The 14,243-nt window shown below is 42.7% G+C and overlaps 1 long non-coding RNA gene across 1 annotated transcript in view; it reads right to left on the minus strand.

Moving 5' to 3' along the window:
- The window catches only part of LOC310745090, a 127,229-nt gene extending 118,469 nt beyond the window's left edge, over positions 1-8,760 (minus strand). Inside the window, exon 1 of the long non-coding RNA XR_014539922.1 lies at positions 8,596-8,760. This is a non-coding gene — a long non-coding RNA (uncharacterized lncRNA). The remainder of the gene's footprint in view (positions 1-8,595) is intronic.
- Positions 8,761-14,243: the final 5,483 nt, after the last annotated feature.

Below are 14,243 nucleotides of genomic sequence, written 5' to 3' on the forward strand. Positions count from 1 at the left end.
TGATTCAAGGACCTGCCACCCACTTGGGGATAAGAAAGACACATGGAAACAGTATATTAGGTCAATGGGCTAAAAAAGGCCACAACTTTATTGATTACAGCATGTGGGAGGTATTGGCTTAGGCACTGGATAAAACAACAGAGCGTGATTCCACCCCCTCAGAGAGGGGTGAGTCTAACAAGGGTTAACCACCAGTGGGAGGAGCCTGTTGATGCAAATACAGTGGTACCTCGGGTTACATACACTTCAGGTTACATACGCTTCAGGTTACAGACTCTGCTAACCCAGAAATATTACCTCGGGTTAAGAACTTTGCTTCAGGATGAGAACAGAAATCATGTGGTGGTGGCGTGGCGGCAGCGGGAGGCCCCATTAGCTAAAGTGGTACCTCAGGTTAAGAACAGTTTCAGGTTAAGAACGGACCTCCAGAATGAATTAAGTTCTTAACCCGAGGTACCACTGTACTGCTGATATGACATGGTCATTGGATGTGAGGGTCTTCCTTTGGGTTGCAAGATCCAGGATTTGTACCCCATAGTCCATTGATAGTAGAACCACTGGGCTAGCAAAATGAGCTTTGTTTTCATGAAGAAGTTCTCATGGCAATTGTGAAAATTCACAGCATCCTAGGGAAGAGAAATACAGTGGTACCTCCGGTTACGAACTTAATTTGTTCTGGAGGTCCGTTCTTAACCTGAAACTGTTCTTAACCTGAAGAACCACTTTAGCTAGTGGGCCTCCTGCTGCCGCCGTGCTGCCGCCATGAGATTTCTGTTCTCATCCTGAGGTAAAGTTCTTACCCTGAGGTACTACTTCCGGGTTAGCGGAATCTGTAACCTGAAGTGTTTGTAACCTGAGGTACCACTGTATGAATTAATTAGTAATTGAACATAGTAATGAACTAAACATGATGTCTGGAAAATCTAGCATTATCATGCTCCAGTTACGAACTTAATTCGTTCTGGAGGTCCGTTCTTAACCTGAAACTGTTCTTAACCTGAAGAACCACTTTAGCTCATGGGGCCTCCCCATTTTAGCCCATTAGCTAAAGTGGAGCTTCAGATTAAGAATAGTTTCAGGTTAAGTACGGACCTCCGGAACCAATTAAGTACTTAACCTGAGGTACCACTGTACAACTGAAAGCTCCCCCTGATGTCACCGGGGGTCATGCCATGGCCCTAGCCACCAGCAAGGGCGTCGGACAGGATCCACGACTGCCGGATTCCTTTACCGGAATACCCATAAAGTGGAGGGGTAGGCGATGGCCACACCCTGCCCTCCAATACACAAACATACTCCAGTGCCTAACCGCCACCCGAGCCAAAAGAGAAACCAGCAGCAGAATGAAAGGGAAGTGCTGCCGCGGCTGCATTTGAGTGGCTAAGCCCCGCCCCCAAGCCTCCAACTGATTGGTTGGCTACCTGGGGGCGTGGCACGACAGCCAGGCCAGCTGGGCAGGGGCTAGAAACACACACACCCCTGCCAATGCAGGAAACGGCTCCTGCTCTCAACTCCTCTCCTCTGTAAGGAGGAAAGGCTTTTACAGACAAGATAAGAAGGGCAAACCCACCATACAGTTCAACAGTTATAATTCTATTTTATCTGGGGTGCAATTCTGCCATATACATATATATATATATATATATATATATATTTGCATGCTGTAGAACATGACAGAATATCTGAGTCAGCAGGTATGTTTTGGCAGCCATACTTGGTCAGTAGAGTTCTTAATGCATTATGCAGGAACGGTAAATCTGCTTATTTTATATTTTATGCAGTCCTGGAAATGGTGGCGATTCCCATAGAAAGGAGGCTAAATATATAGCTTGAACTTTGGCTAGCCTTGAGAAAAGCCTGCGTGATTCACGATTGACAATAGTACCCACAATAATATTTTAAGGTCTCCATAGGCACAGTATTAGGGTTGTAAGTTAAGAGAGGCATGGAGAGAATATTTGGCACAAAGTCAAAGCCAAGCTGTATAACATGAGTGAAGAGAGGGGTCTTCATCTTCTACCTTCCCACTGCCTCCTTTAGCCAGGCATGCTTCCTCCCTGCTTTGACACTGCATACTCTTTATAGAAACAAGCAATTGAATGCTGGAATAATTCACTGTATTATCATCATCAAAGCCTTGCCCAATCCACAGAATAAATGGTGCATGTTGCTAAATAGCAAACCCTCCAAGATTTCTCTGATGAAAATAGGGATGTCCTATTTGATGATGATGATGATAACTATATTTATATCCTGCCTATCTGCCTGGGTTGCCCCAGTCACTCTGAGCAGCCTTCAACATCTATCAAATCATAAACTTTTTTTAAAAAAAACTTCCCCATTTTCCTAAAGGTTGTATAGTTACTTAGCTCCTTGGCTCAGGGGTCACATAACTCCAACATTTCTCCAATGAAAATAGGGACGTCTTAAGAAAAAGCAGGGCATTCCAGGATCAAATCAGAAACTGGGATGGCTTCTGTAAATCCGGGAATGTCCCTGGAACATAGGGACACTTGAAGAGTCTGAAATAGCCAACCAACAGACATGGCAGAAATGGTGGTCTGCACTGGGCTTGATTTGCTCCTTGAAATATTTTTGTATCCAACATGCCCAATAATATAGAAAGGTGAACACTGTTCAGTACATACAAGTGATACTGGTGGACATGCAGGATCAAAACAGCTAGTACTGGTTGTCTTGGCCAAAGTTCACATAACTCTGTAGGGTTTTTTAAAGTTCAGTTTTATAGCCTCCTGATCACCAGTCCCGTGATCAGACTGATAGCCCAGCAGCAACTTTGCAGCACCGTCAGTGAGACGTCCTTCTGGGAGCCCTTCAGTTGCTCACTTTCTCTGCACCAGTTTCAGCTGGCTGAGCTAAAACTCAGCTATTGCCGTATTTGCATATTTTACTTTTTCTAGCGGCAGATCTTGGAAGGGGAGGAACGGGGGAGAGGATTCCTTTGTTTTGTGACAGGCGTGTCCTTCCTTTCATCCACATTTCTGGAGCACTCCTTCTTATTACATCAGCCTCTGTGAGCTGTATTGCTTGCTTGTGTAGTCATTCTGGTTACGTCAGTCTGAACGAATTACTTTGCTTTACATTATGTTGCATAAGGCAACAGCTCTGATGCAACTCAATACTGCCTTTCAGAAATTCTCAAGTGTGTGTGGGGGGGAGGGAAACAGGACACAGGAATTCCCCCTTCCACGTGGATTGAAATGTATAAGCCTTTGGAATGTTGTTTTTGTTTTCCTTTTCAAAAACGGCCCTTGAAATGATTATTCACATTTTGGACAACCTTGTTGCTGCTATTTTTATATTTCCTTTCCACGTGGAGGAACAAGTCCAATGCTGCCAAAAAGGAATGATGGAGATGGGTAGGGACCTCAAAGACCATTTAATCTAAATGATGCACGAAATGATGGACATTAAGAAACATGTCTTGTAGAAATGCATATATGAGTGAATTATTTTCAGAGAAATTGCTCACAAAAATGTTGTTGTTGTTGTTGTTATTTATATTTATATTTATATTTATATTTATATTTATATTTATATTTATATTTATATTTATATACTGCCCTATACTCGGGGGTCTCAGGACGGCTCACAGAATAAAATCAAAATACAGTGGTACCTTGGGTTGCATACACTTCAGTTACATACGCTTCAGGTTACAGACTCTGCTAACCCAGAAATAGTGCTTCAGGTTAAGAACTTTGCTTCAGGATGAGAACATAAATTGTGCTCCGGGAGCACAGCAGCAGCAGGAGGCCCCATTAGCTAAAGTGGTGCTTCAGGTTAAGAACAGTTTCAGGTTAAGTACGGACCTCCGGAACGAATTAAGTACTTAACCCGAGGTACCACTGTATAAAACCACAAAATACATAATAAAAATAAAAGCAACTCAATAGCCCTCCCCCCCTCCTGAAAAACACATTTTAAAAGGGCATAGGATGTAAATCATATCAATCAAAGGCCTGGTTAAAAAGGAATGCTTTTGCCTGGCGCCTAAAGGTGTGTAATGTTATAGCAGGTAGCATTGCATACAAAAATGGATAGCTGCAGAGAAATAGGCACAAAAGTGTTTTAAACTGATGCACAAATGTGGCAACCTGAACTTAAGATTGGAGGGAAATGAAAAAGGGAGAGAAAATTGGCATATCTGCCCATCTCCAAACTATGATAACTATAATTGAAATTGAGAGATTTTACTTGTTCCTTTCTTTGGTCTGCAAACAAAGGTGGAGATATTGTCACTGCGGCTTCTCCTCCTATCAAAGAACACTCCCAGGACAATAGAAGATTTTTTATACAGAGGAGGGAGCATAACTAAACAGCAGAGTACATTGTTCGCATTCAGAAGTTCCAGGTTTCAGTCCCCAGTGCCTCCATTTTCAAAGGGTCTCAAATACAAGGGCTGCCTGAGCCCTTGAAGAACCTCTCCTAGTCAGTGGAGACAGTCTTGGTCTAGAAGACTCCATATCAAGTAGCCTAGGGAATGTAAGCCGGCAGTGACTTCTTTCCCACTCTAGGTTCATCCCAATCATCAGTGTTTCCATTCCTCTGCAGTTCAGCTTCTGCTAAAACCTACGTGATTCATCTTGTGATTCCGCCATGGCCGAAACTTACGTGATTAACCACATAAATATTTCAGTGTGTTTCAGGGGAAGGGAAATGTTTGTTGTTGTTTTTTTAAAAAAGACTGCAGAAAAATTCTGCAATTTTAAATCCAACATTTGTTGACTAAAAAATAATAATGGGGGGAAAATAATTGTAGCAAACGCTGCTTATCTCTGCTTGCATGGATTTCCATTCCTGACCTTAGACAAATATGCCAATCGTAGGATTTTTTCCCCCCAATGGAATTTTCTGAGTTCTCAAATTAAAATTATGCCAACATAAATAATACTGGGGGGGTGGGGTGCATTGCTTTTGTTTGTTACTATGTTGTACATTTTTGTATTTTTCTATGGTAAACCGCTCCGTGATCCTTGGACAGAAATGTAATAAAATTGAGATTCCTGCATTGCAGGGATCCCTTCCAACTCTACAGTTCTATGATTCTATGAATAAACAAACATACATTGGTACCTTGGTTCTCAAAGTTAATCCGTTCTGGAAGTCCATTCCAAAACCAAAGCATTCCAAAACCAAGATGCGCTTTCCCATAGAAAGCAATGCAAAATAAATTAATCCGTTCCAGACTTTTAAAAACAACCCCTAAAACAGCAATTTGACATGAATTTTACTATCTAATGAGACCATTGATCCATAAAATGAAAGCAATAAACAATGTATTGCAGTCACACCACCAATCAATCTATCAGCAGCTGAACTGGGTTCCACACAATCACAAAAACAAAACAAAAAGAACCGCAAAAACGCAAAATAAATAGCAAAAACAGACCTCAGCGTAACACTCAAATTGGAAGCGTAACACTCAAGACGGAGTACATTCGGTTTCTGAAAAAGGTCCGCAAACCGGAACACTTACTTCTGGGTTTGCAATGTTTGGGTTCCAAGTTGTTTGAGTACTAAGGCATTCGAGAACCAAGGTACCATTGTTTAGCATAAGTCAGGAAGCAGAGGAATCAGTAATAATGAAAATTCCTGCATTGCAAGGGCTTGGACTAGTTGATACTTGGGGTCCCTTCCAACTCTACAGTTCTGTGAGTCTAGGAAAATACTTCTATCTCTCCTTTCTTACACTGTGAAACTTTAGGCAGCATATGTCTGGTTCTCAGAGAGTCTCCTATCCCATCGCTTATCAGAAGCAAACTTAGCGGCATCAGCGTGACTCTTTCACTGCATGCGCTCATGGCATGCCCTCGTGGTCTCACGTCCTTGCAGGCCCGCCTGAGCTTCCAACATTATGGTTCTATCCTGAGACTGGAGACACATCTGTCAGCCTTCAAAGAATTAAACTCAACAAGCTCTAAAGCAAACACAAACATTCCCAGCTCCCAACAAGAGCAATAAAAGCATGGCATTTTGCCTCCTCGGGTCATGCGCACATTCTGTTTCTGCACAAATGCAGTACAAAGTTCATTTGTAAGCAGATGGATTGCTGGCGGATTGCACTATGCAGCGATATTCTTTATGAAACTACAGAATTACACAATTTGCAAACTCTGTTGGCAGCCTGCACACTCTCACAAGACCTCAATAGTAACACAAAGCCAGTAAAGGCTTGTTTTCAAAAACTAGCCGTTCAGCACAGAGAAACATGCGTTAAGTGCAAGCTGTCAACTCTGCCAAGTCAAAGACCGATACAATAACTTTTGTGAGAAAAATGATGAAATGCAGATTAAACATTGGCTATAGGGGAATTTAGACACTTGTGGCCAAATACGATTTGGGTCATAAATTGAAACCATCAGTCGCTTTGAAGTATCATCTTGACCACATCACAGATCACATGACTTCACCCCAAGAATCCTGAAAACTGTCGCTTGTTGAAGGTGTTTGGAACTAGTGCTCTGCGAAGGGAAATATCAGTTTCTGGGATTGTTTGGGATGTGCTCCCAATGTGAAGTGGGTGTGTCTTAAATGTATCATGTGGATCAGCCCTCCAATCATAGTGATTTGTGGGAAGGCTTAGAAACCGTTTGCTTTTTGTGTGGTTCTATGCCTTTGCCTATAAACGGCAATGAAGAGATCTCCATGTATGCCCCAAAATTCATTTAAAGCTCAAGAAGTACATTTTGACTGGAGGAGTATCAAGGGAAGAACAGCGTCTCTTAGATAAAATAGACTTCGGAAAACATGCTCCCTTTTTCACCAGTGCTTTGCAGACTAACTGGAGAGTTTTAAGGAAGATCTTCTGTGAAATAATACTGTTCTAGTTGGTGTCAATTAGCGTAAGCAAAGTGTGAGAACTTCCTTTACTTTTTAAAATTGAAACCACTTGCAGAACACTACAGGCGTGATATAGACAGAACGGAGACTGACAGGAACAAAAGCAATTAAACACTATGAAGAACAGAAATCCAAGGCTGTCAATGTGGTGCAGCTGCTTGAAAATAAAAAGATATGTGTGAGTTTTCCTATATGGTGTGCTGCATGCCAAAGAACATTTTCTTGCTCTTGTCAGGTTAAAGATGACATAAAAGGGCTCAGCTGTCATGGCTATTGGATGGGGGGAGAGGCATTATCAAAGTTTCTTGAGCCAAAGAGAATTGTAGGCAGATATGTTAGGTCTCCCAACAACAGCCATATCCAGCTTTATTGAGAAGGTAATATATATTTTTAGTTTATTTAAAGGGACCCCTGACCATTAGGTCCAGTCGTGGCCGACTCTGGGGTTGCGGCGCTCATCTCGCTTTATTGGCCGAGGGAGATGGCGTACAGCTTCCAGGTCATGTGGCCAGCATGACTAAGCCACTTCTGGTGAACCAGAGCAGCGCATGGAAACGCCGTTTACCATCCTGCCGGAGCGGTACCTATTTATCTACTTGCACTTTGACGTGCTTTCGAACTGCTAGGTTGGCAGGAGCAGGGATTGAGCAACGGGAGCTCATCCCATCGCAGGGATTCGAACCATCAACCTTCTGATCTACAAGTCCTAGGCTCTGTGGTTTAACCCACAGCGCCACCTGCGTCCCTAGTGGAATTCCTTCTCCCACAATAATAGTCTTCACCACCACTTGGCTCTCCCCGTCTAATTTTTCCTAGTCACCCTTGCTTCAGGTTTCTGCTGCTTTCCCCCCAGAATTACTTCCTTTCATGTATCTACTTTTGGAACATTTGAATAATTTATTCTTATTTGGTTTCTGCCAGACATGTACATACCAAAAACTATTCCTACATCACCTGGTTGTTGTTTTTAAAGTATTAGACAGGGCTTATACAGAATGCAGGCCACAAAGTAAAGGCTTTTCTTAACCTTTAAAGCATTACACAAGGGATGCAGGTGGCGCTGTGGTCTAAACCCCTGAGCCTCTTGGGCTTGCCAGTTGGAAGGTTGGCAGTTTGAATCCCCGTGACAGGGTAAGCTCCCGTTGCTCTGTCCCAGCCCCTGCCAACCTAGCAGTTCAGAAGCACACCAGTGGGTTTGAGCCTCACATTTGGCAAAAGATTCCTGCATTGTAAGGGTTTGGGCTAGATGATCCCCATGGTCCCTCCCAAACTCGATTCCCTGATTCTCTGATTCCATGAAACCAATATCCCCCCCTCCCACGAGTCCCATCTATTCATGAATATCTACCTTCCACACATCACATTCGTGAACATGCAAACACTATTCTGCCTCAACCCCATTTGAAACTTCCCATGTACTCATATACTCATATATATATGTAAACATGTACCAGCCGACATCCAAAAATATGACATCCATTCACGTTTGTGCCCGGGTTTCAGTCCACAAATATTCACTGGCTTCTGCTGACTGTCTTCCAAAGGTGAACTTCCATCAGCCAACATCCACAAACATCAGTCTGCTTTAGCCTTGTAGCCTCCACCAACTTCAGAATCCAAAAGCCACTGACTTCCATCCACCAGCATCTGCCAGCTTCTCTTAGGTCCATCATCAGATGTCCGCCAGCTTCCAACCACAGATACCTGCAGCCTTCAAGCAAGCAAACTTACGTTATTATCGCTCCCTAGCATCCCACTGCCAGAGGATTGCCTCCTTCCATTCATCAGTTTGCCTCCTCCAAGTGGAAGAAACCTGGGCAGTGCTGAATGTCACATCCATTGCCAGGTGTGTCCTGCTAGAAATAGAAAAGGGCTTTCCCCTTGGCCTGCCTTTATATCCACTCAGCTGCCAAGTGCTTTTGTGACATCACAAAGAACCCATAGCCAATGGCAACAGCTGGGGAGGCATCAACTTCATTGCTTTGAGCCTCACAATGGCAGGTGGGCCTATCAGTGATTGTGTGCTTGTTTATTCAGGACATGGGTGGAGCTGTGGTCTAAACCACCAAGCCTTTTGGGCTTCCCAATAAGAAGGTTGGTGGTTCGAATCCCCACGACGGAGTGAGCTCCCGTTGCTCTGTCCCAGCTCCTGCCAACCTAGCAGTTCGGAAGCACGCCAGTGCAAGTAGATAAATAGGTACCACTGCGGCGGAAAAGTCACCGGCGTTTCCATGCGCTCTGGTTTCTGTCACAGTCCTCTGTGCACTGGAAGCGGTTTAGTCCTGCTGGCCACATGACCTGGAAAGCGGTCTATGGACAAACGCTGGCTCCCTCAGCCCGAAAGTGAGATGAGCGCCACAACCCCATAGTCGCCTTTGATTAGATTAAACTGCCCAGGGGTCCTTTACCTTTACCTTACATGAGTACTATTCATTGCCTTATTTACATATAACTTTAGGATGTCACCAAAATGCTATGCGCGAATGGGTCAGCATACAAGATGTGTGTGTTTAAATCCAACAGGGCACCTACAGAATATTTATATTACATATACACTGGCTTCTATTCAAAGTAGCACTACATGAACATTCCATCAGTGCAAGGATTTCTGCTTTCGCAACAGAACATCCTCCCCCTCCCCTCCAAAATCTGTTCTGGGTGTTTCCCCAACCCTCTGGAGAAGATTTGGGGAGGACGTGGGGGGATCACATGAGATGAGGGGGAGAAAGTCCCAGGATTCAAGTGGAATTCCTTGTGCTGATGGGATGTGTTAGTTGAATAGCACCCATTGTATAGATCAGGCCTCACTCTCTGCTTGCAGTTGGATTTTTTTTCACTCCGCTGATTGATATAAGCTTCGGGAATCTCAGCTTCCATCCCCATCTTTAAAACCCTAGTGACACTTAATATCACAACAGTACCATTTGTGCTGTCCGAGATGCTAATGTCATAATAAATGAAATAAATGAATAAAGGTGCATCTGCATTCTCAGTTGCTTCATACGAAAGGGACTCAAGACTTCTAGTGCTCTCTCAATCTTTGTTTTTCATTTTTTTATTTTTTTATTGCATTTTTGAAAATTACAGAGAAATAATAAATTAAAATTAAATTAAAAATTACACCTGAATACACAAAAAGAAAAGAAAAAGAAAAAAGAAAAGAAAAGAAAAAACACAATAATAAAGAGGGGGGGGGAGAGAATTAATGAGATACATAAAATTGTTTAAAGGATACAAACCGTAATTTGAATATTCTATACAAAAGGCTCCCAGAAACAAATTACATTTATATTTCTTCTTTTCTTTCTTCCCTTACAATCCCTTGCTTTCTGTTTCAGTAAACTTGCTTGAATCCCTGTTATGTTAGTTGACTTCCCTCTATCTCTCTGCGGCTTCGACATTTCTCATTGGTTACCAACAATCTGTATTCCTTCATTCAAATCAATTTTCCCCATTATATCTGTGAAATTAATCTAAGCACAACCAAGTATTATTTTTGGAACCATATTTAGTCAGGTCGTTTTGGAAGCAAACCCATTCCTTTTTTTTTTACCTTGTCACCTAACATTTCTGTCATTTTGGCTAGTTCGAGGTACAACTTCAATTGCCACTCGTCTTTGGTTGGTATTACTTTTCCAGTATTTGGCTCTTAGTATTCTAGCCATGCTCTACACAATCTTTGTGTTCCTACTATAGAATCATAGAATTGCGGAGTTGGAAGAGATCATCTAGTGCGATTGCCCTGCAATGCGGGATTCTCAACTAAAGCACCCAAGACGATGGCCCTTCAACCTCTGCTTAAAAACCTCCAAGCAAGGAGAGCCCACAACCTCCTGTTGGAGTCCATTCCACTGTCAAACAGTGGAATACAGACAGCTACATCATCCGTCTGAGCCAAATATGATCCTGTGTGTGTGTGTGTGTGTGTGTGTGTGTGTTAAGACAGTTTCGCAGGTCCCCATGCTGCATTTTGGGAGAGCAGATGGCAACTGTTTTTCCTTGGTTTTAATTTCTGAAGGGCTGGCCTCTGGGACCTGACCGCGTTGAATATGCAATTTGAGCAAACATGCCTGGCTGATAAATAACTTCAAGGGCCCTTCATACCTCAGTTTACAGATGGCTCTTATTTATGCTGTTTGGCATCCCTTTCCCCAATTTTTTCATTACATAATCCTTTCATTACATCATTTATATTGCACACCTTGCACATAGTTTGGTTGTTTCCAGAGTAACTAACAGACAATAGCACCATTCTAAGTATGTCTATTCCAAACATGGCCTGAGGCACGTCGGGTTTTAACGGTTAAGACCAACACTGTGAATGGAGCTTGGAAACTTAGTTGGAACTGTGTGGGATCGTTTCAGTACGTGCAAGGTAGGATTTCCTCACCCAGTTTCCGTTAGCGACCTAACCTGGCCCCATTGTTCTCAACTAACTTCGGTTTCCAAACTGTCTTCAAACAAAGGCAGTCTCATGCAAAGTGTGCTGCAACACCGGTTTAAAAACGAAGCCCATTCTGACAGGAACACTTAATTCCTCTCTCATCTTTGTAGTCGACTCCATTAGCAAAGCGGTACAAGTACACTCAGGTCCTTGTTTCCACTTCACCCAGTTCCCCACATCGTTTCCCTCAGACACCCAGCTTCCTGGAGGCTTTAGCTGGCCCATTGTTTATTTATTGCTTCCCTATTTTATTTTTAGATTCTCTCCAGCCACCATTCAATGTTTGCTGTGGCTACGAAGTTTGGGAGATGACGCCACTAAGATCTGAAGTGTCGAGCAAACAGAGTCTGCATTATGCTGTACAGATCGTGCCCTAGGTTTCAATGTTTCCCGGGTGCTCCCCAGAAGAACTGCTTCCCTATATGTATTCACAGGTGGATAAAGATTCTGCCCCTGTGAATCCTGCCGCCTGAGGCGCTCACCTAACCTTGCCTCATGTTTGGGCCGGCCCTGAGTGGAGCACTTTGGCTCCTACCATAATTGCAACAGCATACTGCCACTAGACAGAAGGGGTTTTATCATAGAATGAGTCTACTTCCCACAATCTCACAATTCTTGAAGCGTCTGTGATAGACACAGAATGGTGCATGTAAGTATAGTAGTTTTTTTAAAAAAAAATAAGGCTGTTCTTTTTTTAAATTTGTTTAATCATTTTTTGATACAAACATCAACCGCAAAAGACACATACAACAAAAACCATAGTAATAATAACAACACAATTTGACAATTCAGATTTGAATACACTGATATACCTATGACCGCACCTTTTTTGAACAATATTTTCCCACCTCTCTCTCTCCTCTCCCTACTTCCCACCACTATCTGCCTTATCGCTTAAATATTCGTTCCAGATTTCTTCATATTTATCCATTCTTGTTTTGCGTCAACAATTTGTCAGTATGTAGCTAATCTGTCCATATTATCAATCCATGTGCTCAATGGAATCTTTCTGCGGCACTTCCAATTCATCAAAACAAGTATTTTGCTTCCAATATAGCATGGTAAAAAAGAAAAGGAAAAAAGAAGCTGTTCTATCATTCATGGCACCTTCATTATACACCTTTAGGCGTCAGGCAAAAACGTTCCCTTTTAACCAGGTCTTTGGTTGATTTGATTGACATCCTTTTAAAATGTGGTTCTTTTGGGGGGGTTTATTATTGGGTTGCTGTTTTTATTTTGATTATATATATTGTGGTTTTATATTTTGATTTTGTTCTGTGAACCGCCCTGAGACCTCTGAATATAGGGCAGTATATACATTCAATTAATAATATTATTATTAATAATATTAATAATAATAATAATAATAATAATAATAATAATAATAATAATACCACTTGTGGGTCATCTCTCCATGTCCCTCTGGTCTAATAGTCCCTCTCCCTCTGGAAATCTGGTTTATAGTAGGAAAGGGGAATTTTTTCTTTTCCTTGAGGTCAATATTCATTGGCACCCATGAGGAGAGAATGGGACAGTTGTTTCCCCTGTAATGAACCATACTCTCCAGATTTCTAGCATTCTTTTTAAAAAAAGAAAAAAAGAAAAAAAGAGTATTTTTCTAGCACTTGTAGATATGAAACAAAATGTACAGGTACAATTAGTCTCTATTTTTGCGAGAAATGAGCTTGCTCATCTCCTCTCAGTGTTTTATTTTGTTCTCCTCTTCCCTCAAAAGTTCCTGTGGGAGCTGCATTGCCTTGGGGATAATGTGACCGAGACTGGTGGTTTTGGGTGGGCTCGAGCTAGTGATGGACAGGACTCGGCTTAAGATAGTGGTGGGTGGGGCAAATTTAAGTTCCCCTCAATTTCTTACTTTTCCATCTTCAATTCAGTTCTCCACATCTTCCAAATCAGTTTGCAATTTTTTTATTAAAAAAAAGTTCTCATGAAAATTCAGCAGCAATTTTGAGCGATTTCCGCCCTAATATGCGCATTTTATATGCAATTTTCCCCTAATATACAGATTTTTGCAAAGCAGTTCCCCCTAGTATAATGCATTTTTGTATGTTGCTTTCAGTAAGATCTGCATTCGGGGGGGGGGGAGACGGGCTACTGGGTTGTTGTTGTTGTTTTCATTAGGTATTTTGTGGTTTTATATCTTGACTTTATTCTGTGAACCACCCTGAGACCCCCCTCCCAGGTATAAGGTGGTATATAAATTCAATAGATGATGATGATGATGATGATGATGATGATGATGATGATGCACACTTTACGTTAGCATTTGCCTGGCTGGAGAAGCGCATTGCAAAATTCAGAAAAGTGCATATTTCAAAGGATAACTGCATTCTACTTCTCATATTGCTTTGGAAACTGCAAATTATCAGTGGCGTAGCGTGGGTTGTCAGCACCCGGGGCAAGGCAAGTAATTTGCGCCCCCTAACCCGTGGATTTGCGCCCCCTAACCCGTGGATTTGCCCTAACCCCCAGATGTTGCGCCCGGTGCGGCCGGCCCCCCCTGCACCCCCCACGCTATGCCACTGCAAATTATGGAGGTCCACCTTAGGAAAGACTGAGACAAAAGTGAACAAGGCCACCTTTTCCTCTCTCTCTTTCTTTGTCTCATTCCATTTCTGCTCTCCCTTCCTGTCCATCCAGAAGGATGCCAGGATAGGGACAGATTGCTCTTGCCAGAAGTTTGAGCTGATCGTTGCAGAAGGCTTGTCTCCATCGTCCTTCCATCGATCCATATATTTTTGGATCACTGCCCCAGCCTTGTTCTACTGCTTCCAGGTCCTCCCCTGCATAAAATTAGGCTGAAGTTTGCTGATGCATCCCATGAGCCTCAGCCAGGGCTGAAAAAAGGCATTGGGGTGGGGCGTCGCTACACAGGGTGCATGTGCAGCATCGCTATGTATGATGCACGTGCCGTACG

The sequence above is a fragment of the Podarcis filfolensis genome, assembly GCF_964270895.1.
Source record: "Podarcis filfolensis genome assembly, chromosome: 11".
Taxonomy (NCBI): domain Eukaryota; kingdom Metazoa; phylum Chordata; class Lepidosauria; order Squamata; family Lacertidae; genus Podarcis; species Podarcis filfolensis.